Here is a 24,156-nt window from a genome sequence, read left to right as displayed (position 1 = left end):
AGTGTTTGCCCACGTCAGCGGAGGTAAGAAAGCCAGATCTCCTCTCGTCCAATTGCCAAATTACTCTCACAACGTCGACCCTCCGTGTGTATTCTACTCCTCGGGGACCGTGCAATCACCTCTTTACTCCTGTAAGCCTGTGTGGACGAGTATGCTGCACGTCCACATGGCACCATGTTCCTGCACTGCACTTGCAAAAAATGTTTCTTTCCTGCTCTTTGCATGTTTAGATGTGGTGTTTGCAGCTAAATGGGAAGTTTCTTATTTCTTGTTCAGATATTAATTGTTAACACATTTACAGGAGGTGCTTAAGGTCAGCCTGAAATTCTTCTTCTCTCTTCTTTTGTTTTGTTTTTATTGCTCCCCCCCCCCCAAAAAAAAAATAATGACACATACCAAGCTTTTCTTTCTGATTGGTCACTGGCTAGGCTAAAAACATGGTGGTCGCCTACGGTGGTCCTAAAAGGTCAAACACATGGTGTTGGTGTTTGCTGCAAAAGCACACAAAACACAATGGATGCTGATTAAAATACTGCATACCAAAAATTTGATTATACTTTGATAAATCCATACATCAAGTAAGAGCATGGTGGCCTGGAGAGGTCAAACGCATTGCAACATAAGAAAGCAACTCCATTAAAGAAATGTGCTGCACATAAAAGCTCACAAAACACAACTGGAGTGTTTCTGGGGAAACAATGACGTGAACGAACAGCTGCAGAAATGACAAGCTAAGAGTAAACAGCTAACAGTAAGCATCTTCAGTATTACGTGAATCACAACACTGATGAATCCTTCACTTCTCAGTACAATCCTTCACATGTTCAGGTTTCTGTCACTTTCTCCCCCCAAAGAACTTGCCTCGCAGCGTGTTTGACCTATACGGGCCACCCTAGGTCGCTCTTAGTCGATGCATCGATATATCAAAGTATAATAAAATTTTGTTGACTGTAAAACATTTAACTTCTGAGTCCACAGAGTGCATTCATATGAGGAGCCAGTGCAGCGCTCCCATAAACTTGTTTTCACATAGAATTCTATGGGAAAACAGCTCAGTTTCCTCGATCCATGCCCTCAGTAAACACTTTCCTGATGAGCTTTTGGTCTTAATTGCTAGCTTTAAGTCTTTTTTGCATGCAACATGATGTTTACTTTGTAAATTATGGCCCCCAGAAGGATAACAGTGCATAGTCCATGCTTTAAGGTGGACTGACCTTGTGATTAACAAGTTTTCACAGTCGGCTCCACTGCGCTCGTGATGCCTGAGTTAAAAAATCTCAAGGCTTCAAAAACAGGAGTTCACAAACCAATCAGTGATGTCACAGTGTGTGCATCCATCATTTCTATACAGTCCTGTGTTTTGAAACTTGTCTCATAAAGGTCAAACAAGCAGTGCAGGTAACACCTGTTGAAACACAACCTCTGTGCAATGAGCAACAGCATCAGGAAAACAACAACACTTTGCCCACTTTTCTCTGCTTAATTCAGTCTTTTTCCACACGTGTGCTGGTCCACTGTGCTTAAACTGGGAGGGCCAGCTTCACTCTGTAATCATCCCTTCTCCTGCCTCCGAGACAGCTGGGTAACCAGGTGAGTCTCACAGCTTTCAAGCTAATGACATCCCCCAGCTGACTGCTGTCGACGGAGGGTAAAGGGGCTTAAGGCCAACTGCAGAGAGGATTAGGAACAGGACTGGGAATGGGTTTTCTGGGCAGCTCTTGACATTGTTAGACAATAAAAGCTGCCCTTTCATACAGGAATCAGGCGATAATTCCGCAAATGGTGCTTTCGGCCAGTTTCGTGGCGATGTGGAACCAGGTGCACTTTATGGAAATAACACAGTGAGGCGACTGACACCGAAAACCACACATTTAAACGTCAATATACGAGTAAATCCAGGCTCCCGCCATGCACTTTCACATATGGATGGAGGAACAGCTAATAAACATCTGTGCATGCCCCAGCGGGTGTAGAAATGCTAACCACACACTGACAGAGCCTGCAGGTGGAGCACAATGCAGGAAATTTCTCACTGCCAATAAAGTTCTGAATCTCCTCGGGGAGACTAAATGTTCCCTGCTAGACCTGGCCAATGTACCACGCACAGCATGAACAAACACTGCAATCATTCCCAATGGAGTCATGATTTGTAATTAGATCTGTACAGGTGTTACGCAAGTGTGGTGAACTGTGGATTCGCTCCGCTTAGGTGGATCATGTTCCTGATACAATATGTTCCATCAGCGTATCGCACACTCAGGATTAAGAGCACAATGTACCATAAACATATTTAACTTCACGGCAGAATCAACAGCTTTGGGCAGCGGCCCTCACGGGAAATTCTACTGTATTTCTGCGAGTTAGTCAGAAATCCAGCCGTGGAAATTCTGATTTTTTTCTCATGTAACTATTATTGCAAACACTTTTAGGGGCTGCCTAGCCTGGATAGCCTGGATATCTTGACATTCACATGGTCCACCTTAGCCCCTCTTCCTCTTCTGCATACACTCTTGTCTTTCTGTGTCCATTTCTTGGGACAAAGGCTAGGGGACATTGGACAGAGGCCTCATTCACTACCATCCCATGACCTCTCCTTCTCTTTTTCTCTACTTTATACTCCATGGGACAACCAGCCATGTACAGTTCTTCACGTATTTGTACGGAGAGCTGATAATTCAGTTGGTATCAGTGCTAGAAGAGTGGTGTTTGTCTATTCTTATACAGCTGATCCTTTCTAATCCATTACATCCTCTAAAATCAAATGCTGGTTACAAGGGAGCCAAGTCCCCCAAAACTTTGTCTGAACTACCGGTTGTTAATTTTATTTTATTGCCAGTATGTCAAAATTATTAATAAACACTGTTAAATCTTTGTTTTGAAACCAACATATCTAAAGTCAGACTTTTGTGTGGCTGTAATTCAAAGTTTTTCTTTGGACTGACCCATAAAACACTTAACTGACTTATTGGTTCTTGGTCTGTCTTGGCGTGCTATTAGCTGAAAACATATTTCAGTACGGTGTGCAGCGTGTCCTTAAAAAGTCTGAGGAAACAGAAGAGGTTGAGGACAAAAGAAGTGACAGGTCTATAAACCTATCGATTATGTCCTCAACAGTTAAAATATCCACCTGACACAGGACCTGAGAGATACATCTGACCCTTCTGCTGATCATCTACTGTTCACTGAACTGCCAAGAAGACATTCTTCAGGGAGGGAAACAGCGAGAAAAAGCTGAAGTATGACAAATTAGACAAGAACCAGACTGAAAATCAGTGGCGACAGCTGTGATGGAGTGGTTCAAATTAGTTCAGGAGAGTGGTGCAACAGTGAATGTCTACAGCCATCTATGAACCCACCGGAGGCTCTGTCACAGTTTGGAGCTGCAAGTCAACGATCTGGTCTAAGTTGATGGAATTATGAAAGCAGAAAAACACCATCCACATTTGATCCACTGTGAAACCATCTGATTGACAACAGCTTCATTTTCCAGCACGACAATGATCCTAAACATATTGCCAGTGCAGTAAAAGCATACCTGTAGAGAAAAACACACAGTGAACACTGTCAGTCATGGACTGGCCTCCCCAGAGCCTGGACCTCCACATTACTGAAGCTGTGTGGGATCATCTTAACAGCAGAAACATCCAAAGAAGAGCTTTGAAGGTCCCTCAAGAAGTTTGGATAACTATTCCTGAAGAACTGACAAGAAAGCTGCCTAAGAGAGTTCGGGTTGTTTCGAAGAATAAAGGTGGTCAAACCAAATATTGAGTTGCAAGCTCATTAAAATCGTACAAACTCAGTTTTTCCCTTATATAATGTATTTCCATGTATGTTCGCATACATATGAGTAAATAATTACACCTATCTCCTATTTCCCTAGAAAAATATAAAGAAATGAGGGGTGAAGCAAGACCTTTGCACAGTATGTAGTACTGCTCTGGTGTTTTTATTTTCACTGTTTATTTTCATATTCATTCTGGTCAACTAGAAATGACCATTTTCCAGAAATTATTCCCCCCATAAGGTTTTAAGGCAGGTTTAGAACCAGTTACAGTCATCAAGGAAAATATGAAGGGTTAATTTAATAAAACTGAAACTACCAGGATGTTTGCTTTGCAATATAATTTTTTTTATCCTTTTGTTTCACACTTTGATCTTACACCGACTTCACTCTGACATTTGCCTCCATCCAAGCAGAAGGTGCAGGAGCCTGCAGCCACCTGCTGATGAATTCAGTGGTGTAACCTCGCAAGAGCAATCAGTCCTGCTGTGGAGTGCAGGCAGGACTGAATTCATCATCTTAGTGTCCTCTACATCAGCCAAACACTCACTCTCAGTCCTCTGTGTTTAGCTTAATTGAAGATTTTCAAACCTCATGGACATTTTCAAATATGGACACGGTAAGCGAGATGTTAGTTCCTTAACTCACTTTGGCATAAACAGTAAGAGCCTGCCAGAGCAAACACTCCATGTGTAATTTCAGAGCTCCACACACAAAGAGTGAAACCATACTGCCCCCTAGAGACCGAGAGACAAACTGTTGGACGGGGGGTGGGGGAAATCAAGTGAAGTATTTTGCAGTTGCATAAAAAAGGCACAGTAAATCCCTTTTAGGCTTCTGCTGACTTTGGACTTTTAGTGCGTTTAAAGCGAGACACTTTAGTTTACTCTCACAATTGCTCAAAAAGCAACGGAAATTGCTTTACAACACAAAATTTTAACCCAACGTATGAATGCATGGAAAAAAACATCAGTTAATCTAATACAGATTAATTCTTTTCATCATTCTGACTCAAGTTTTAACTCGTGGACACTCACAACATCCTCTCTCAAGCTGGGAAAACCCTTGAAAGGATCAAGCGCCGCATTTTGATGACCTGCTGTTGCCGTCATGTTTTACAAGAAGTGCTACATGAAGAGGCTCAACAGTTTTTCCCCTGGCCTTGCTTTCAAGGAGACTTTGGATCATGTTAGATTCCAGTTTATTATCAACCTATTTTGTTTCACTGCCTTCACAAAGCAGTGAGTATTTTGTTATCCCTCCTCTTAACTGTGATGTCTATTTAAACCTTTTTAAAATTTTAATGCAGTCAGTGTCTGGGGGTATAATTCTGTCTGTGCAAATTAGCATCTCTGTGAGGGATGTGGCGGTTTCCAGTGTGAAGGCCACGACAAAGCAACCGCCAGACTGAGGTTTACAATGCTTAGACGTGCTAATTAACTGAGTTGAAGTTGCCTGCTTAACGTCGCACCATTCAGCCACATGTGGATGGCAGCTTACTGACACATCGGGACTTTTTTTTTCTTTCAAGTTTATACATCCTTTGTTACATTGAGCCAGGCCCCGCTAACCTATTAAGAACTAATTTTGCCTTGACGTCAATGCATTACATTTGATTTAGAGATGAGGTGATAGAAAAAGTCCGTGTTTAAGCTAATGGTGCAGCTTAATAGTTTTCCGTATATTTGTCAAAGCATGACACTAAGTAGATGTGTCTTGGCTAATATTGGACATGAAAGATAGTAGAAACTAGGCCTAAGTTGATATCAAACAGTGATGTTTGTATACCTCAGATTTACCTGGCTTAAGTTTGACTTTCCGACTTAAAGAAACATGAATAAACAATGGGAATCATGCTGTTCCGCTTTTGTAATATCAAATATGAGCCTACACAGAGCAGGGGATTAGATTATTTTAGCATAAAGATATGACTCTAGAGTTAGGTGGATGTATCCATTGGCTGATCTTGTCAGCCAATACTGGCCTTTCACACGGGTATGAGTATCAGCATATATGTTGACACTCTTTGTTTTTGTAAAGGTAACACAAGAAAAGTATTTGGAAATATCATTAAATCTTCTTTCCAATCAGGATAGCCTGACATGCTTATTTTGCTAATATTTTTTTATCACAGCCTGCCTGATGAGGTGTTTATGGATGGGTTTATCCTACAAGGCAGTGAGTCAGCTGCTTTCAAAGACTGTTTTCATTGTAATACCTATGTATAATGACTATGCCTCAGTATATTCCCTCCACATTATAATAATTAAAAAGACTCAAACTAATGCTGAAACTAATAAAAATGAAACTAAAATGAAGCACTTTCCCAAAATAAAAACTAAACTGAAATGAGAAAGCCCACTCTGGAAACTAGCTGATATTAAACTAAATGACAAAGATGTCAAACTGAAATGAAAACTAAAACTACCCAGAAAAACTAGCTCAGCGCTGTTTGCAGCACATGCATCTTGCAGTAGCATCTTAAGGGTCAGTTGCTAAAGCCTCCGTCACACAGGTCTAGAGACTGGTTTGTAACCCCTGGGCAACCTTGGGTCACTAGTGAAAATGTCTTTACTCAGGCTTGTTTGCAAGTGTTTGCTAGAGATTGCTGCTGTTGCCAGGTGAAATCGATTAGCAGCAAAAATCTTTTTGTGATTGCTTTGACGACTAGCAGATTAGCCAGTCACCTGTCTTGCATGGAAGACATCATCTTGTCTGCAAACACCTGCCATTTAGTATCCCAGCTGAAAAAGTGCAACACAAACCCGAAACAGAGATCAATGGCCTTCCATTTTCCTGTTTGGGGAATAGTCATATTTCCCTCATGACCAGCGGTTTCCAACTAGTCACTGAGTGTTCTCTAGAACTCTGTGAGTGGGCCTTGGCTAGTTTAGGAAATTCTTTGCTTAAAAGTTCATATGCAATGCCCTTGCTGTTTCATTTACAATATATCTCTAACATAATGTGTATCTGTGACAATTTACCATAAGGTAAAATAATTTGGTCGAAAAAACTGGTCAGGTGTGTAGAAAGCGGTGAGCTGAAGGAAGCTTTCAAAATATACCCAATGCAAAGACGTAGTTCATTTCAAATTGAGAGAATACAAAATCCTGACTGACTACAGCGACACAATGTTTACCACTTGGCACTGCCACAATAACCACTATTAGCTACCATGAAAGTTCAAAACATGTTTTTATACCCCCAATAAATGGTTCTTCACGGATGCCGCACATACTCAGCTCCGTGCAAAAGTCTAAATTGTTTCAGTCCGCACTTGACGCCGGCAGGCGATATAAGACATAAATGCATAAAACCTTTTATAGCTGACCATTAGTTGGAAAGATGTTGGCAGTAATAAAGAATGTTTCATTTTACTGCAAATTAACGGAGCACTCCACTTTTCAAGCAGCTTGTTGCCTCTTCAGGGCCTTTTGATTTTGGACCGAAGAAAACTTGCAAACAATTGTTTTATGCTTTTTCTTATGAGAAGGCGTGAAATAAGTGTTGGCATCTGTGAGCTCGAGATGGGAGAACAACCATAAAGACTATCACTGCTGAAAGGTCACAGTGTAGCCACTTGCAGTAGTGGAAAAGAAAGATTTATGGTAACTTTCCTGGAGAGTCAGAAATTAAAGTCATCATGGGAACACATCCAAAACTGCAGGCCCAAAGTCCATCCAAGCCCAAAGTCTCCATTTGAAGTTGATGCTGCAGTGACAGGAGCACTTTCTCTCTCTAATCTGTCACTCTCACCTGTCTTCAGCTTGTTGGAGAGTCACAACTGGATCCAGCCCCATATGTGTCATCATCCAACATTCGTATCTCTTACCCAGTGGTCTGTCGGTCCCTCCAGATCTCTTATTCCACCTTTTCTCCCCCTCTCTTCCCACGGGATGAGTGGGCAGGACGTGATTGTTAAAAGTCATAACAATCTGGTGGAAACGAGTCAGACATGGGAGCAAGCTGAGGAGCCCTGCTGCTTCGCCCACCTTTTGATGACTTTACAATGTGACAAAACCACTCATGGATGTTTTACTGAAGAGAACCTCTGTGCCAGCAGGCCGAGAAGTGCACAAAGACAAGGTGAGACGAGAAAGAAGAAATAATAATAATTTGACAAGAGTTTGCGATGCAAACTCAGTGCTGAGTTTGCATCTCGAGTTCAAATGCAAATTCACACACGGAGAAAGAGGCAAAGGATCCAGGAAGCCTAAGAACACGTCAAACTTCCTTCCTTGACTCACTGATGAGCTCAGCAGGCAACAAAAACCTCTAGAGCTTTTAGATCATCTACCCAGCTCTCTTTCTATATTCAATACAGTCCCTTTCATACATGTACCACACTTAAATCTTTTTAGCATCATGACAACAGAAACTCTGTGGGATCAAACATAAGCTAGTCTTTAAGTGCATCGGATACATCTGATTGTGTGGGAATAGCTTGCAAATGCGCCAAGATTATCTGAAGGTGTGTGCAAACATTTTGTACATGCACGATTTGCTTCACTTGTTCAAGTAAGCTTGTCATTTGTAAGTTACACTATTTTACTGCACTGCACATTAACACAGCAAACATGCAAATGTTTGCGCATATATCTTTTACTGTTTGCTAACAAGCAAATAATGCAAAGTAAAGCAATGGGATTGTCTTGTGTTGTGTGTATTTTGGTCTTAACGATATTAATAGCAGCAGATTCAAACCTAATACATACTATATAAAAGGTCATCTAACTAGCGGAAACACAAGTCCTTAAGTCCACCCAATTTTGGTGGAGCTAAACTAGCCTTAAAACATACCCTGCTTTACCTTCCCTTTCTACTGTAATGGAGTTTCTGATTTGTTCAGTTAGACTTGAAACTAGTTATTGAGACTTTAAACTCATCAAAATCCTTCTAGAAATATCTTTGGTTGTTAGCAGATTGACACAGTTGCCTGTAGTTTATCATGTTTGTCTGCAAATACAAGCTAACTACCAGCCCAGCAGGACTAATGCTAGAAAAAGGATGACACCTTCAGAGTTAAAGTTCTGCCTCTGCGCTGTTTCAAAAGGTGCAACTTTTACTTTGAAAGTAAACCTTCCCCATGTTGCTACAGTTGGACGGTGGTTGTAAGTCCATCACTTCCATTTAAACCTTCACAACAGCAATAAGCTAGCGACTGACTTATTCTATCCTACATTGTTAGCATGGTTGTCACAAAATAGCAGGCAACTTTAAGTCATGTGTTTAGTGGTCCACAAAACCTCAATACAATCTGATCCTTCCTAGTGGCCATTAGCAAGTGACCATCTTTGGGCTACCTCACAATGATGCTAACACATCTTGTTATGATGAGAGAGGATCATTAAATGCATAAAATGTCATTTACCAATTGACCAATCACACATTGCTCCCTTTAGCTCTACTGCAGCAAAGCTCAAATCCATTTTGGGGGGGGTTATCTGTCACTATTTATCATATCTGCAGCCGATGAAAGCAAAACCCTAACAAAATATTCAAAAACTGGTTTGTCTGCATTTGTTAGCTTGTAGATTGCAAACATGTTGCAGTGCACGGCTGCAAAGAGCAGAAGCTGGGCCTACACTGAACAGCAAGAAGAAACAGTTCCTGCTGTGAAGCAATATTAAGCCAAACATAATAATACATTTATAGCTTTCTAAATTTCTGAAATGTTCCACTTTCTTTGTACCTACTGAAATTGGGCATGAGCACAGCTGGGTGGAAATATTCTCTGAGTCCTTTCAATATTATAAAACCATTAAATAAACACTTTCAAACGCATACTGAGTATAATCATGAGAGTCTACTCTCACTCAGTATTACTGCAGGGGTCCTGTCGTGGTCAAGCCAAAAGCAGGAATGCAGACTGGTATCCCAAGGGCGGTGGGTTAAGAATCTCTCTGTCTGCTTCCCCCTCTTTTTCCCCCTCCTCCCCCCAAAAACAGTGCAGAGCCTTGAAACGGTGTTAAAACAACAGGGTTCTCTTAAATTAGCCCAGTGAAAAAGCCCAGTTCAGCGTTTCCTTCACGGTTCAAGAAAAGCTCTCTCTCCCTCTCCCAGCTTATGCAAGGGTCTTCTGTGGGCTATGGCAATGTAAAGCCTATCATAACAGCCAGGTGATAGAGACGGAGACCTGGCTTAGCTTGATTTGGATGGAAGCTAGCCAGGTGACCCACTTTATATCTGACCACTTATTTAGCTTGTGCGCTTCACTTGTGCAAAAACAATGCACGAATCAGGAATAATTAATTGGTATGTGTGCATGTCTGTCTCTAATTTCGATTCACTGTTAAATCAAATAATACTTTCCCAAGCTATAGCCAATCTAGAGGCTTTCTTTTCACTGTCAGAACCCAACAGATGGTAGGATGTCTGCTGTTTTGGTTGCATTTATCCAGACTTGATGAACTCAATGCCCGGTCCTTGGAGTGATGCTAAGCATATTGTCAACTCATCAAAGACAGCACAAGCCACTGAAACAGGCGATCATCTCCAGATCTGCGATCCTCTGTTCTTGCAAGTCCCTTTGCAGTCTGTGCCATACAGATGAAGATTGATTTATCTGCGTACTGTGACTAGGCTAAAACGGGATGTTGGTACGCCTGATTTGCTTTACATCGAGGCCCAGTCCAGCAGCGTGTGCCTGCGTATGGTTTCCTCTTGTGTCTGTTTTTCTTTGTCTCTCACGCTGTTGGACACAGACGTGGACCGCTCCAAAAACTCTTTCCCAAGCCAAAGTGCCTTTGTGGCTTATGCATTATAATCGGTCACCTACAGTTTTCCGACCTCGTGACTACAAGACCCCCTCAGGTTCAACGGCATTTGCACTAATGACAGAAAAGGGGTCATGACCTTGACATCCAGAACAAAAGAGTACAACCAGTCACCCAGAGTTTTCCCAGAGTTCCTCCTTTTTCTTCCCTGCTCCATCACCCACCCTATCTTACCATCTCAAGCCTGGATACTTCTCCCCATACGCTGAAGTGAAACAGATACATCAAAACACACAGACACAAACCTCTCTTATTGCCAAGGCTCATTACAGGCTAAAGCAGAGGCAGCAGATCAAGGGAACTCCCCAGCAGGTTAATTTCCTTGACTAACCAAATCTCCTACAGCAAATGGATCACCTTTCACTCTACATAAGCTCTGGACCTCTGAAGTCTGCTTCTGAAACTCGGAGGACCTCCAACTCTTACTTTGAAGTTGCAGAAATCAAAGTTAATGTCATTTGAGTAACAATACCTTAAAAGGGCATTTATAAAGAAGATAATCTCATCAAACGGACTGCAATTTTCTTATGAAAGATAGACTGCACTCTATAATCTCAAAAGGCCGGGAATTCTGAATGATCCCGCTGTACTCTTTCAAACTGGAGCATTTCTCAATCACCCTGGCAGCTTTTGCTGAGTCACAGTGCAGTGGCCACGTTTCCTGAAAGCTATTGTAATTCACTTCCTGACCTCCATCCGCTTATACCTTACAGTTACTCTGTTAGGTTTCACCTTCCGGATCCTGACACACGCCCGTGCCCTTCCACAACTGGTCATGGCAGTGCTGGGAATTATAAACGTCAGCTCAGGCCTCCACCTAACACCGCACGTCGGCGTCACTTTTCATGGCCGCCTGGGTGTCCCAGAATAAGCTACTTCCTGCATCACAATCATATGCAGACATTAGTCATTAACGTTTGCGATATGGGAGGAAGCCAGGGTGTGTTTAAGGGAAGCATAGTGTAGAACTTTCCCAAAACAAGCAAGGTAACATGTTGTTCTCCCGCATCATAATCAGGGTATGACACGCTTAACTCTTCCTGCTTTACGGTCCACACCTCAGCAACGGGGTTAACTCATACAATAGGATGTAAACAGAAAACAACAGAATAAATATAGAACCGAAATTAATATCATAGAGCTTAAAAAGTCAGGACTTAAGAGTGAACGTGAGCTAAATTGAACTGAATGGGGCATTCAGCAGTCCCCACTGTGAGTGTTGAAAAGCTCTCTGATTTGCAGTTTAGCTCTTGGTCCACAGAAGCAGCTGCAGCAGGCAGTAACCCCTGAGTACCCGAAAAGAGGTCAGCCCTCTTTTTGGATAAAACTTCGCTCCAGCTGATCAATGCGCTTGGAGAAGCAGGCAAAAGTCTGGAGATCAAAAGGCTTCCACTCTAAAAAGACTGAAATGTGTAACATCTGAGATCCCCACTCCCTCCTTCTTTGGAAACCGTAAAACTTTATCAAAAGTGAAAAGTTTGGCAGCTCTTTTTAAGAGTTTGAAAACAGCCAGAATGCTATTCCAGAGGCACGTGGAGATGCGTTCAAAGATCGTCTGAATTTAAGCAGCATGTTTGCGTTGGTAATGATTAGGATGAAAAAGAAAATCTTTAAGTGGCAATTTTCTTCTCAAGAGGCATTCATCCAAAATCATCATCGTGACAGTTCATGAGTCCAAAACACAGACATGCTTAGAGAACCACAGCTTGAGCCCACTTCTTTGAATTCAACACCTCTGGCACACTGTTAATACCCTGAACCTCAGCTTTTATAACACCACTGGCTGGCCTGTGTGCAAGTGAAGTCAAGAGAAGTCAACGACAGCCAAAGCTCTTGGCTGCACTGCCTCAAATTCATAAAACTAACGGGATAGTTTTCCTTGTTCCAAGAGTAACCGATGACCCTCTGACATCTTATAAAACTATTTTTTCCTCATTTATTTCTAGAATTGTGATTTACAGCATGACTTAAACAAGAATTAGTGGTATGCGCTGGTTTGCTGTGCTGAAAAAAAACTGAATAAATAAATAAATAAATGGGAAGAGAAAATTGCAGATGTTTTTGGTGAGGAGACATTAAACAGAAGTATAGCAGCAAGTGTGAAACGGAAGTTTTACAAGATGGTAGTGAGACCTGTTATGATCCATGGTTTGGAGATGGTGGCACTAACAAAACGACAAGAGGCTGAGCTGGAGGTTGTTAAGATGTTCATTGGGAGTGACCAGGATGGAGAGGATTATAAATGACTACATCAGCCCATGTGCTTAAGAGCAGATGTTTCATGCGACACTCTTGTGTGGCTGTAAAAATGAACAGCACCTGGCTTCACAATTTAGACAGGCAGTAATAGCTTCCATGTGTTGCTTATCTATGCAACCCAACAATAGAGCCACGAAAACACTCCGAGATTGCAATCTGTGTTGACAATAACAACAATGCAACAGGTAACTGGGCTAATGGCACTGGCCTCGGTTTAAACCCCCGTTATCTTGCACATAACCCATGACTTAATAATTTAAAACATTTGTCGAAAATCTCTTAATCACTTAAAGATAACCTCGATGGTAAACATTTGGCTTCTCTAACTGTAACTCTACTGTGCCGCAGGTTCCTGAGCAAGCTCAAAACATCATAGGTGCTGACAGTCTTCCACTTAACTGCCATGTACTTCTTGGCAGATGCTGCTAAGCAGCCCCTATGCCAACCCCCTGCTTCTTAGCAGACCCAGTCCGGTAAATGAGGTCAGAGAAAGTGGCATAGTTGGCAAACAACAGTTCTGCAATAACCGGGAAACTGACAAAGAGTCACCTGTTACTCAACGTCACTCACTGCACTAATCACCAGTTTTATAAGATAAAGAGTGACGGCATTGTGGAGCCGAGTCTGCAGCCTCAGCACTTCACTTACTATAACTCACTTCCCACAGAGATTTTCTCTTAAGGGAGGGCAGGACTCTTTATACTTTAGAAATTCATAGCCAACGGCTTGGGGGCCAGGGGTAGAGCCTCCGAGTTCAGATTCACTCAAGGAGGCTTCTTAAGTAGCACAAATGCAAAACGGGGGAATTTCATCCCTTTAAAGTTTTGGAGTGGTTGAGATTGAGGGATCTCCAGCGGTGTAATTCAAAACTTCCAAACTCTGACAAGAAATGCTGTTATATAGCTCCACCATGACAATCAGCGTGGCTGCAATTATCCTTGATGTAGCCCAGGAGTCTACTAGTCAGAGGAAATGATGATGATAGAGGATACAGACGAAGAACACACAGACACACTTCCTGAAATTAAGCTACCTTACGCACACGCCATCCTCCCTTCCCTAGGAGCATCCTTTTTTTGACTGGACAGGTCAGGGCGCTCACGTTTGATCCACTCTGATGACACAGAGGAGGCAGACGAAGAAAGAAAAGAGAAGGGGCGGGGAAAAGGAGAGGAGAGTAGGAGGTTGATTCAACTTGTCAGTTAAAGGGGATGAGAGGAACAGCTGTCAGGAGCTTCCTTTTTGGCTCTGTACTTCCTGACACCCGCACAAACACACACTCACACACACACCTTTATTCAAATGTTAGGTCAGAAGGTCTGACTTTTCCTGGGTGGAGTGATGACAGAGGGCAATTGCGGCAACACCTCACTGGCAACCCCGCTGCTCAACTCACAATATGAATCTCCTTTTTCCCTCATCCGTGCCCACCACCCTGGACTCCAGGCCTCTTACTACAGCGGTGCTTCCTGGCTTCCCAGCCTATTTGTCTGCAGTTGTGGGTGGGGGTGCTCCGTAGGGAGGATGCACTGGGTGTGTGGACATTGGAGGCATGGAGAGAAGGGGAGGGGAGGACATAGTAGTTGGATTTTGGCATTAAATACCAAGGTCCTTTTGCTTTTTTTCCCCTCTTCCTCCTGTGGTTTTATGGCCTACTTACTGGTAGCAGACTTTCATCTGGCTATGAGAGGGGATTTGGCAGAACTGCTGCAGAGAATTTGACAGGGACTCTAGGAGGAAAGGGATCTCAAACAAGGCCTCTAGACTAGACAAGGTGGCCCAATCTAGAAGCTGGTGGAAGATTATTTAACACCCCTGGGTGGCCTGTTAAGGTGTGAAGATTAGGTAGAGCTGGTTGTAGAAAACATACTTTATCCCAGATTATTTGAGGACAAAAATTAGCTTAAAATATTTTTTTAAAAATGTCTGCGAGCAGGATCCATTCATGATGAAATGATGCTAATTGATTGATTTGTACTGCTGTGTGTGTGCTGAACACATATAAAACAGACTGGTTTATAGTCGTACATGAGGTTTAAACTGTTAAAATCGGTCGATTTTGATTCCAATAGTCGATTTTAAATTCATGTAACTGTGTATAACCTGTGTATAAAAGGTGGTCTTGATGCTTTAGCACTGGAAAAGAACAGGGTGGACCTGACGGAGAAACCGAGAGCTCTTCACACCCAAAAGGCGTGTGAAGTGTGACTTGTCCATCATGAGGCAGACTTGACCCAAAGTGTAACCTCATTATTATTTGCTTTGCCTCTAATCAGTAACTGAATCCAACTTGATGTTACAGTTACAAAGATGCGTGAGGTTATAGCTCCAGAGAGCTGAAGGGTTTATTTTCCACAGTCTTATTTCTGGTATCACACGAGGAGCCCGCTGCTGGCCATTAGAATGAATGCAGGTTTATAACACTTCCACATTGGCTACACTTTTTGGATCAATAAACTGGGCCCATCTTTTATGTACACACTCTTTGGTCGTAAACAGAAACATGACTCCAAATGAATGCTAACATGGCTCTATCTACTGAATCTATAATAGTTAACTGTTGGCTAACATGTTAGCCAAAACAGCTTTACAAGGTGTGTCAGATGTTGATTTGTATAGCTTGTTCCACTCCATCAGACACTCGGCAGAATCTGGCAGAATGAGGGGAGGGCAGCAATCAGCATCCGAACTTCTGAAAACTCCCCAAGAGCTCATAAAGACTTAGTGAGTTATGCCGCTCAGCTGAAAACAATTAAGCAGTTAGCCGAGGATAGAGGAGACTGTTAACAGGGTTTTGTACGATACAGTGACTTGAAAAAGTATTCATAGCCCTTGAACTTTTCCACATTTTTTGACATTACGACCACAACATTAAATGCATTTTATTGGGTTTTCCCGTGAAAGACCAACACAGAGTACCGCAAAATTGTGAAGCGGAAGGAAAATTATACACAGTGTTCAAATTTTTAAAAAGAAATAAATAAAGATCTGCATTTGCAGCATCCTTTGTCCTTAAGTCTGGACATTAGGCCACTCTAACACACGATTATCTGCTCTGGCTGTAAGCTAAGCCTCGTCATCTTCCTGGAAAGTGAACCTCCGCCCTACTCTCAAGTCTTTTTAAGCAGCTAACAGGTTTTCTTCCAGTATTGTCTTGTATTTAGCTCCACCCATCTTCCCATCAACCCTGACCAGCTTCAGTGTCCCTGCTGAGGTATAGGATCCCCACAGCATGATGCTACCACCACCATGTTTCACAGTGGGTATGGCGGAGTTCAGGTTGGTGTTCAGGTTGGTGTGCAGGTTTCCCCGTCATATCTCTTTTCACGTAGGTCTAAAAAGTTACAGCAAACATGTGGAAGCAGTCCACATGAATGTTTAACACCTGCAAGGCTTGTGGCAAACAGCAAACAGGACTTCTTAAGGCTTCCTTTCAACAATGCTCTGTCACTCTTCCATTAAAGTCAGACTGATAGTTGTCCAGATGGACAGAGTCTCCCACATGAGCTGTGGATCTCTGCAGTTACAATGGCCCTCTTGGCTGCTTCTCTGATTAATGCTCTCCTTGCCATGCCTGTCAGTTTAGGTGAATTGCCATGTCTCCATAGGTTTGCAGTTGAGCCATACTCTTACCATTTTCACATGATAGATTGAAAAGTGCTCCATGAGACGTCCAAAGCTTGGGATATGTTTTTATAACCTGACCCTACTTTAAACTTTTCCACAACTCTATCCCTGACCAGTCTGGTGTGCTCCTCGGCTTTCATGATGCTGTTTGTTCACTAATGTTCTCTAGCAATCCTCTAAAGCCTTCACAGAAAAGTTGTATTTATACAGAGAATAAAGTACACGCAGGAGGACTCTATTTAATAATTAGGTGACTTCTGAAGGCATCTGGTTCCTCTGGATTTTATTTATTGTTATAAGAGTAACTAGCTCCCTTCAGAAGTCAGATTTCTTAATACCTTAATCTATTCTGTGAAAATGTACAGACTCCTACAGCTGGAGTTTTAGCACCATACTGAACTAGTTATGATGTCCAGTATTCAAATAAGCTCTCAGGAAATGAGATTGTTAATAATGGCGTCTATTATAGAGCAGTTCATATACAAACTGCACAAAAACTGAGCATGAGTTTCGGCGATCAGTGGAGAATGGGTTTCATTACCGGGTGGAGCCACTCAGACTCCAAACTGCAAGTCCCTGCAGTTTTGGATAGAAATAACATACATGATATTCCTCTGAAGGCCGACATTGTGGGTTACAGCAGAATCTCTATCATCACTCGTTTAATCTTCTCCATTTGCTAATCATGGCAAATAGATGGATGTGGGCAGCTGAAGGAAAAAGGAAAACATAATCATTAGCTGCTTGTGAGCTTTGTATGGTAAGTTTTACATTTTAAATGAACTGACAAAAGTTGAAATTATTGAAAGATCCCAAGTGAACAGGGTGCTGCTTCGAGGTCAGGAGAAATGATGGGTCACGTTTTTCGAATTTCAGATACTGAATGTGCAAACCTATGAGGCTGTTTGAAGAGACATGAGCTGTTACGGAGAGGGGGAAAGAAGGGAGAGGAATGAGGGCAAAAAGTCTCAGCCATGCTCTGCATATCACGCTGGGATTGTTGTCAAAACATCACTGGGTCTCCGTGCGTCTCAAAGCTTTTATGTGCAAGTGGGAGAGGGAGGGCTGTAGGTGGCATACCTCTGCTTGTCCGGTCAGTGGGTGGGTGGGTTAACGTTTCTGAGGTAAAACTTTGTTTTGGGTTGTTTTTCTTTGTATCGGTAAAATGTGTCATTCTGTAAAAACAGTCGGCTAACACGCTTCAGGAACCCATCTGGACTTTTACTTTGATTAAGCCAAAGCATCTTGACTGAATAAGGCCGCAGTGATCCACCCCAACCTTTCTACACTACAATCACAAAAGCCATAACTCATAAAGTGGTACAAGGAAAGTGGTGCGAGAAAAGCTGGAGAGGAGATAATCCATCGATTAAAATCTAAACTCTTTTTATTTGTGTCTGACCTTTGACCTCTAGCTTAGTAAGACACTTGGATGGAAGTGGAATGGTTGCAGCCAGAAATGTTGAAACTGCTGTCCAACACTGATTTTCCTCGACTGCCAAAGGAAAGGAAACAAATATATTACCAATAAACAGCCATTAGTTATATGGTTTATATCTTTGTGCAGGAAGCCAAACAGTGTTTGGGACACAGATGTGGCATTTTGGACAATAAATATATAGAAAAGTATAGAAAAACTGCACAGAAAGTTACAACCGAAGTCTCACTTTTTTCCTTTTCCTAAAAAAATCAATGAGAACTCAGTTTCAGTCTCTCGGCTGAAAGACGGCGGGAACAGTAGCTTGACAAATCAAAGGTCCTGGGTGACAGTGATGAGTAAATGGACTGCTACTTGTATAGGGTTTTATACTCTAGTATACTCTAGTCAACACTCTTATTCTACACTATTGTTTAGGTTTAACACATACACTCACACTCTGGTGGATGCACCGAGGGCAACATGTCGCCAAAGGATGCTTTGATGTGCAGACTGGAGGAGAGTCAAGGATCAAACCATCGACCTTCCACTTGGTAGATGACCTGCTACACCCCCTGAGCCGCAGTCACCCAACATAATAAGGAGGGAAACTATGAAACATTAAACTAAGTGTAAGCACCACTGCAGATGACCTACCATTTAAAGACAAGAGAAATCAAATTGAGCAAGAAGAACTGGAAAAACTTCCTCTATTAACAAATGTCAGGCCCAAGTGTGTCATTGATGGGGAGAAACTGGCAAACTCTAAAATAATGCCAAGAAAGCTGAAAAGAAAAGGGCCAAATGATTGGAAAAGTGTCTTCATCCAACAACACAAACAATAGGGTTGATTGTAAAACTGACAAGCTATCACGTGGCATAGACGCTATACTTTGCACAGGTATGAATTAGAGATGGACCGATCCGATATTAGGTATCGGTATCGGTCCGATACTGACCTAAATTACTGGATCGGATATCGGCGAGAAATAAAAAATATAATCCGATCCATTAAATATCAAAAAAACACCTCCCAAAACTTGCAACACGGCGTAACTCGGCTCATAACCGTAGCAGTTGGAGCAGTGTGCCTCACGTGATTGAGCGGCTGTGTGTATTTGTAGCCTTGCTAGCAATCCAGCATTTCATCTCCGAGGAAGTTATCCCAGAGAGAAGTAAAGCAAGTGTGTAAGTTCATCTCTGAATGTTTGTAAAGCGTACCTGCGTTAAGCTTAACCACCGATATGTGGAGCGTCTGCCTCTTCTCTCTCCCTCTCCTGCCGCTACTTCATGAAACTCCTTAATGATCAGCTGATCGGCTTTTCTGTCGCAAGTCCGTCTCTCTTCTTTGTTTTTGGCCCACTTTGCACCACAAGGAGGAAAACAGCAGCTGAACAACAGCAGCACGTTTAAGCTTGATAAGCTGTTGTTAGAATGTATTTAATATTACTTTCTACACCAGGATCCTTTTCTACAGCTGACGGCTGGTAACTGTGCAGGGGCGGATCTAGCAAAGTGTAGCCAGGGGGGCCGATAGGGCATTAACAGGGAAAAGGGGGCACAAAGACATACTTTTCTTTCTTATTCTCATTTAAAATGTCGAGCTTTTAATAAATAATTATCTGAATCTTACACCCAAAGTTTTAATCTGATGTAAAATGTATAGAAGTCCATTACTGTATATAGTAACTGTTAAGTCTAATATACCCTAGTAAGCTATAGTACTTTTTCCTTTGGGAAGTTACCATCTGTGCAGTCTGCAATTCTGTAGAAGAAAGATGTTGAATCTATTTAATTATTCTTGAAAAATAATTTATTTCTGTGCATTTTTTTTTCACACTGCATCAAATTAAAGTTGATTATGTCGATTAAGCATCATGAGGTGGAGGGTGGGCGGTGGTTCCCTTTTTTTTTTTTTGCTGGGGGTTTGCAACCCTATTAGTTAGGTTGCTTAATATTTCTGCTAAGTACTCTTTAAAATACCAGAATAGGGAGGATGGAGTAGGTTTAAGTTTATTAGATTGATCAGTGTTGCTGAACTATGAAATATTTTGGGTGCAGTGTATTTTTTTACATACAGGTATAACAGAATAGCTTTAGTGTTGTTGTTTATTTAAACTTGAGTATGAACTTATACAAAATGCAGCAAGATATTAAAAAAACAGTTTTATTGGTTAAAAAACACACTATATCGGATTAATATCGGTATCGGCAGATATCCAAATTTATGATATCGGTATCGGTATCGGACATAAAAAAGTGGTATCGTGCCATCTCTAGTATGAATATAGGCGTGCCCTGACAGTCTGGTTGGTACATTGTTCTGCCTTGGGCCTAAAAGTTTGAAAACCACTGGTGCAGCCACTAGCATCTCTTTGTTATTCTTTCCCTTACTATTATACTGTTGCGGGTTGGCAGCAGGAAGTTCTAAAGGAATGTTAAAGATGTACGAAGGCGTAGAGAGTGGGGGTAAAATCTTTGTTCCCACCCTCACCTATGGTCACGAGACTGAGGTTGTGGACACAAGAGGTGGTAATGAGTTCCCTTTGAAGGATGGCTGAGCTCTCCCTGAGCTCTCTTCCACAACGACAGGCACTAGGTGAGGTGACTCAGACATCTTACTATGATGCTTCCCAGCTGAGGTGTTTCAGACATATCCTAACAGAAGGAGGCCCGAGTGCAGACCCAGGACTTTCTGGAAAGATTACATCTCTCAGTTGTCTTGGGAACAACTCAGTGTCCCCTAGGATGAGCTAGGGGTGAGAAAAGCCTGGACTACTCTGCTTAGACTGCTGTCCCTGTCACCTGAACCAGGATAAGTGGTCGAAAACGGATGGATTGATTGATGTTAAGAAGTAGAGGTTTGAGGCAGATTAGGTGCACAAAAGTCATCATTAGTTTACTCCATGTTTAATAAAAGAAAAATGCAAAAATATCCAAAGGGAAATAAAATCATTCATATAAACACATGAGCCTGCATGAGCAACACAAATAACTGGATCAAAGTTCAACTGGTTCATGCATATATTTTGCAACGTCCATTCTTCTGTGCCCCAAACCATCACTGCTGAGGATATAATCACGCAAACTTGTCTACTGTGCCCTGATTACCTTTCTAGGAAAACTACAGACGATATTCAAGAAAAACAACCAAAACATCAAACTCAGCCCTATTAATTATCCAAATCATGACGTCAAAACTGATGACAAAGCAAAACATCTTCACCAATCACTTGGAAAAGGGAAATAAACAACCCCTTCCACACATCTTAAAGCCTTCTCTCTTAAATTCTGTGTCCTGGTGTTGTTAAAATTCATGAAGACTTTTGACTTAAGGGTCATTCAGAGCTTGTTTGTTAAGCTCCCAATCTGTCCCCAAGTCTTAAGAGTGCAGAGTCGTGTCCACTAATAAATAAAGGGCTGAAGAGAACACTGTGCTTCAAACGCACAGCTTGTTTACTCTTTCCTGAGACAGGTGTTTGTTTGGGACCTTCCTCATAGACGTTTGGTTTTTGGTGAGCCAGAGTCTTTGCTGTGTTTTTCAGCATTTCCCCGACTGGTAAACAGCACATAAATACTGAGACCTCCTTGGGTAATTTTCCTGTCAGAGAGAGCTTATGTGTCTGCCCCACAACTCCCGCCGGTCTCCTCAGAGATGTGTCACACAAAAAAGAAAAAAGGATTCAAACCGAAATTTGATCACTTTTGTTTTTCGCAGCAGTGCAAATATTATGTGAGGGAAGAGATTAAACTTGGTTGTTTTTTTTCTTTACTCTTTATTTTATTTTTTTTTATTTAACCACCTATCGTTCCAAATTGTCGTATTGGAAAAAAAAATCCTCCAAGCAGAATCCGAGCCAGGAAAGTTCCCCCCGCCCCCCCGAGTGGCAGGCTAGGTCTGTTTTTATGGTGCTCAGAAAGGCTAATTGACTTTGCAGACGGCCTTTCCCCACAGTGACCCACGATGCTAACGGCCTCAGCACTCATCCAGAAGTGACAGCTTCACTTTCGTTGGCTGAGCAGTCCGGGGAAAATGACTCGGGGTCAGAATTACTAAAGCTTTGGACATGTGTTTGCGCGGTTATGTGTGTTTATGCCTCCTGAGTGGGCAGACAGGTGAGGAGCCTCTGTAATGAGGCACCAGGAGACACTTACTGGATTGAGAAAATCTGCCTCAGCAACTTCTGGAAAGCGTCGTCTCATGTTTCGAGCTGACACGCTCACGAATAATAGGCCGAGTGGGATGAGAGCGATGTTTTGTTAGGCCCTTATGTCTTTCACTTGTCATTTTTGCCTGTCTTTGGCTCTCCGCACTGATAGGAATGGATTAGCCTGTTTCAAGTCCCTGACAGATTTTAAAGCGAGCCTCCTACATGCAACTGAATCACCCCTCAAGAGAGAGGCCTTTACAGTTGGGGATAGGAACAGGATTTCTTTTTTTTTGTGAAAATTTTATTTGTTTTAAGCGACTCCCACATACACGGCAGAGCACTGACGTGGTGGTATCTTCAATATTTCTTTGTGGGAGTAAAACCTGGGGCCAAGCCATATTTATCAGCAGTGGTGGTGAGTCCTCATAATAATCATCTCCTGCCTATATGAGTTATCAGCCAAGTGAGGTCGTCAGGTGGGCGAACATGTGAGCCCATCAAAACATTACACGGGGAACAAAAATGGCCTCTGCGAATGAGCTGTGACCTGAGGTCGTGGCAAGGTGGGAGTCCCGTGTGACGGTATTGGGCGCGCACCAGAAAGAGACAGCTGATAGGCGAAGCACGATCTGATATCGTCGTGTTGGTGTTCCCAGATCATCATGAAAATGTTGTTCCAGGATCAACATTGCAAGTGACCAATCAGAATGTTGTGACGTCATAGTTTTGCGACTTCGGGAAAAACCGCCGTAAAACAAAAAACTGTACTTAAGCTGCGAGAAACCGCCTCTGTCCGCCGATCAACGGACCCTGACCCTAATCCTAACCCTTTAATAAACGGTAAGCAGAATTGATATTGTCCTTGCAACATTGGAATTTCATAAATGCACGAATGGCTTGGCGCGCAAAAGAATAACGTCACAACATTCTGATTGGTCACTTGCAATGTTGAACCTGGAACAACATTTTCATGATGATCTGGGAACAACACCAACACGACGATATCAGATCATCCATAGGCGAACGTGTGTTGAGATTTACACCCTGTTTCAGTGTTGTGCAGACGGAGAAAGTCCGTGTGCGTCCTCAAAGACACCCCGTCTGTTCAAAGAACGTTTTGTCTTTAGCTGCGATCATGTAAAAAGTAGGTCACGCTTTTTTATTGTGTTTAATTATGTTTTGTCAAAGCCAGAGGGTTCAAGTTACCCAAGAGGGTTTTTCTAGTGGCGAGAAGCCCCTGAGCACAGGTCTGTGAAGTGTGTGCATTTAAACAAAATGTGAACACGAAAAGCACACAGATGCAGCACACAGGACACGTAAAACACCAAAGTGTAAAAGTTGCTCTGAAAGGGTGGGAGAGGAATGATACAATCAACTTTGTAGATTCTTAATTTTACAACAAACCCATAAACAACCCTGGAGCCGAGATTCGCGATTATTGTTGTGAAACCTCTGTCCTATTTAGTGCACTTTAAACTTTGGCAATTTATAATAAATTCAAGACAACACACCCACAAGTTCAGCCCCACTGCTGCCAAGTCCTAATTCTATCACAAGAGATTATAAAAATATGCGTGTAATCTTTTTGTTTATTTATTTATTTTGGATTTTTTCTTTTTTTTCTGTTTTTGCACAATCACTTGATTATAAGCTTCTCCAGCAAAATCTAAAAAAGGAAAGATTATAAACCTACTCTGAGCTTGGCAACCACATCAACACACTCCTGAGGCTTTTTCTGCAATTAAATGGACCGGTTCCTCCCCAATCAATCCGATCTATGACTCCCACCAAAGTGTTTACAAGAGCACGAAATGTAATGATCAGATAAGGTGTTCTGTTTGCACTCAGAGCTGCTTTGGAGGAAGAAAAGAAAAACGATGGACCTGCACTGAGCACTTTCCATGAGCCTCCTGCTTTCCTCCCCAATTCCTGAAGAAGGGGAAGAAGAAGTGCAGCACTGGCAAACCAGAAGAATAGAAGAACTATAAATTCAACTACAAATGTACTTTTTATAAAGTGCGTAGTGAACAATACAAAATCAGACTATTAGCAGTAATTCTATGTATTTGTTCTTTCCATATTCTGAGAGTTTGGGGCTTGATTTACCAGAATTTAGACCTCAGAGGGTTAAAGGTTACCTAGTTT

This window comes from Oreochromis niloticus, linkage group LG23 (assembly GCF_001858045.2).
Source record: "Oreochromis niloticus isolate F11D_XX linkage group LG23, O_niloticus_UMD_NMBU, whole genome shotgun sequence".
Taxonomy (NCBI): domain Eukaryota; kingdom Metazoa; phylum Chordata; class Actinopteri; order Cichliformes; family Cichlidae; genus Oreochromis; species Oreochromis niloticus.
Note: the sequence above shows the minus strand (reverse complement) of the source record.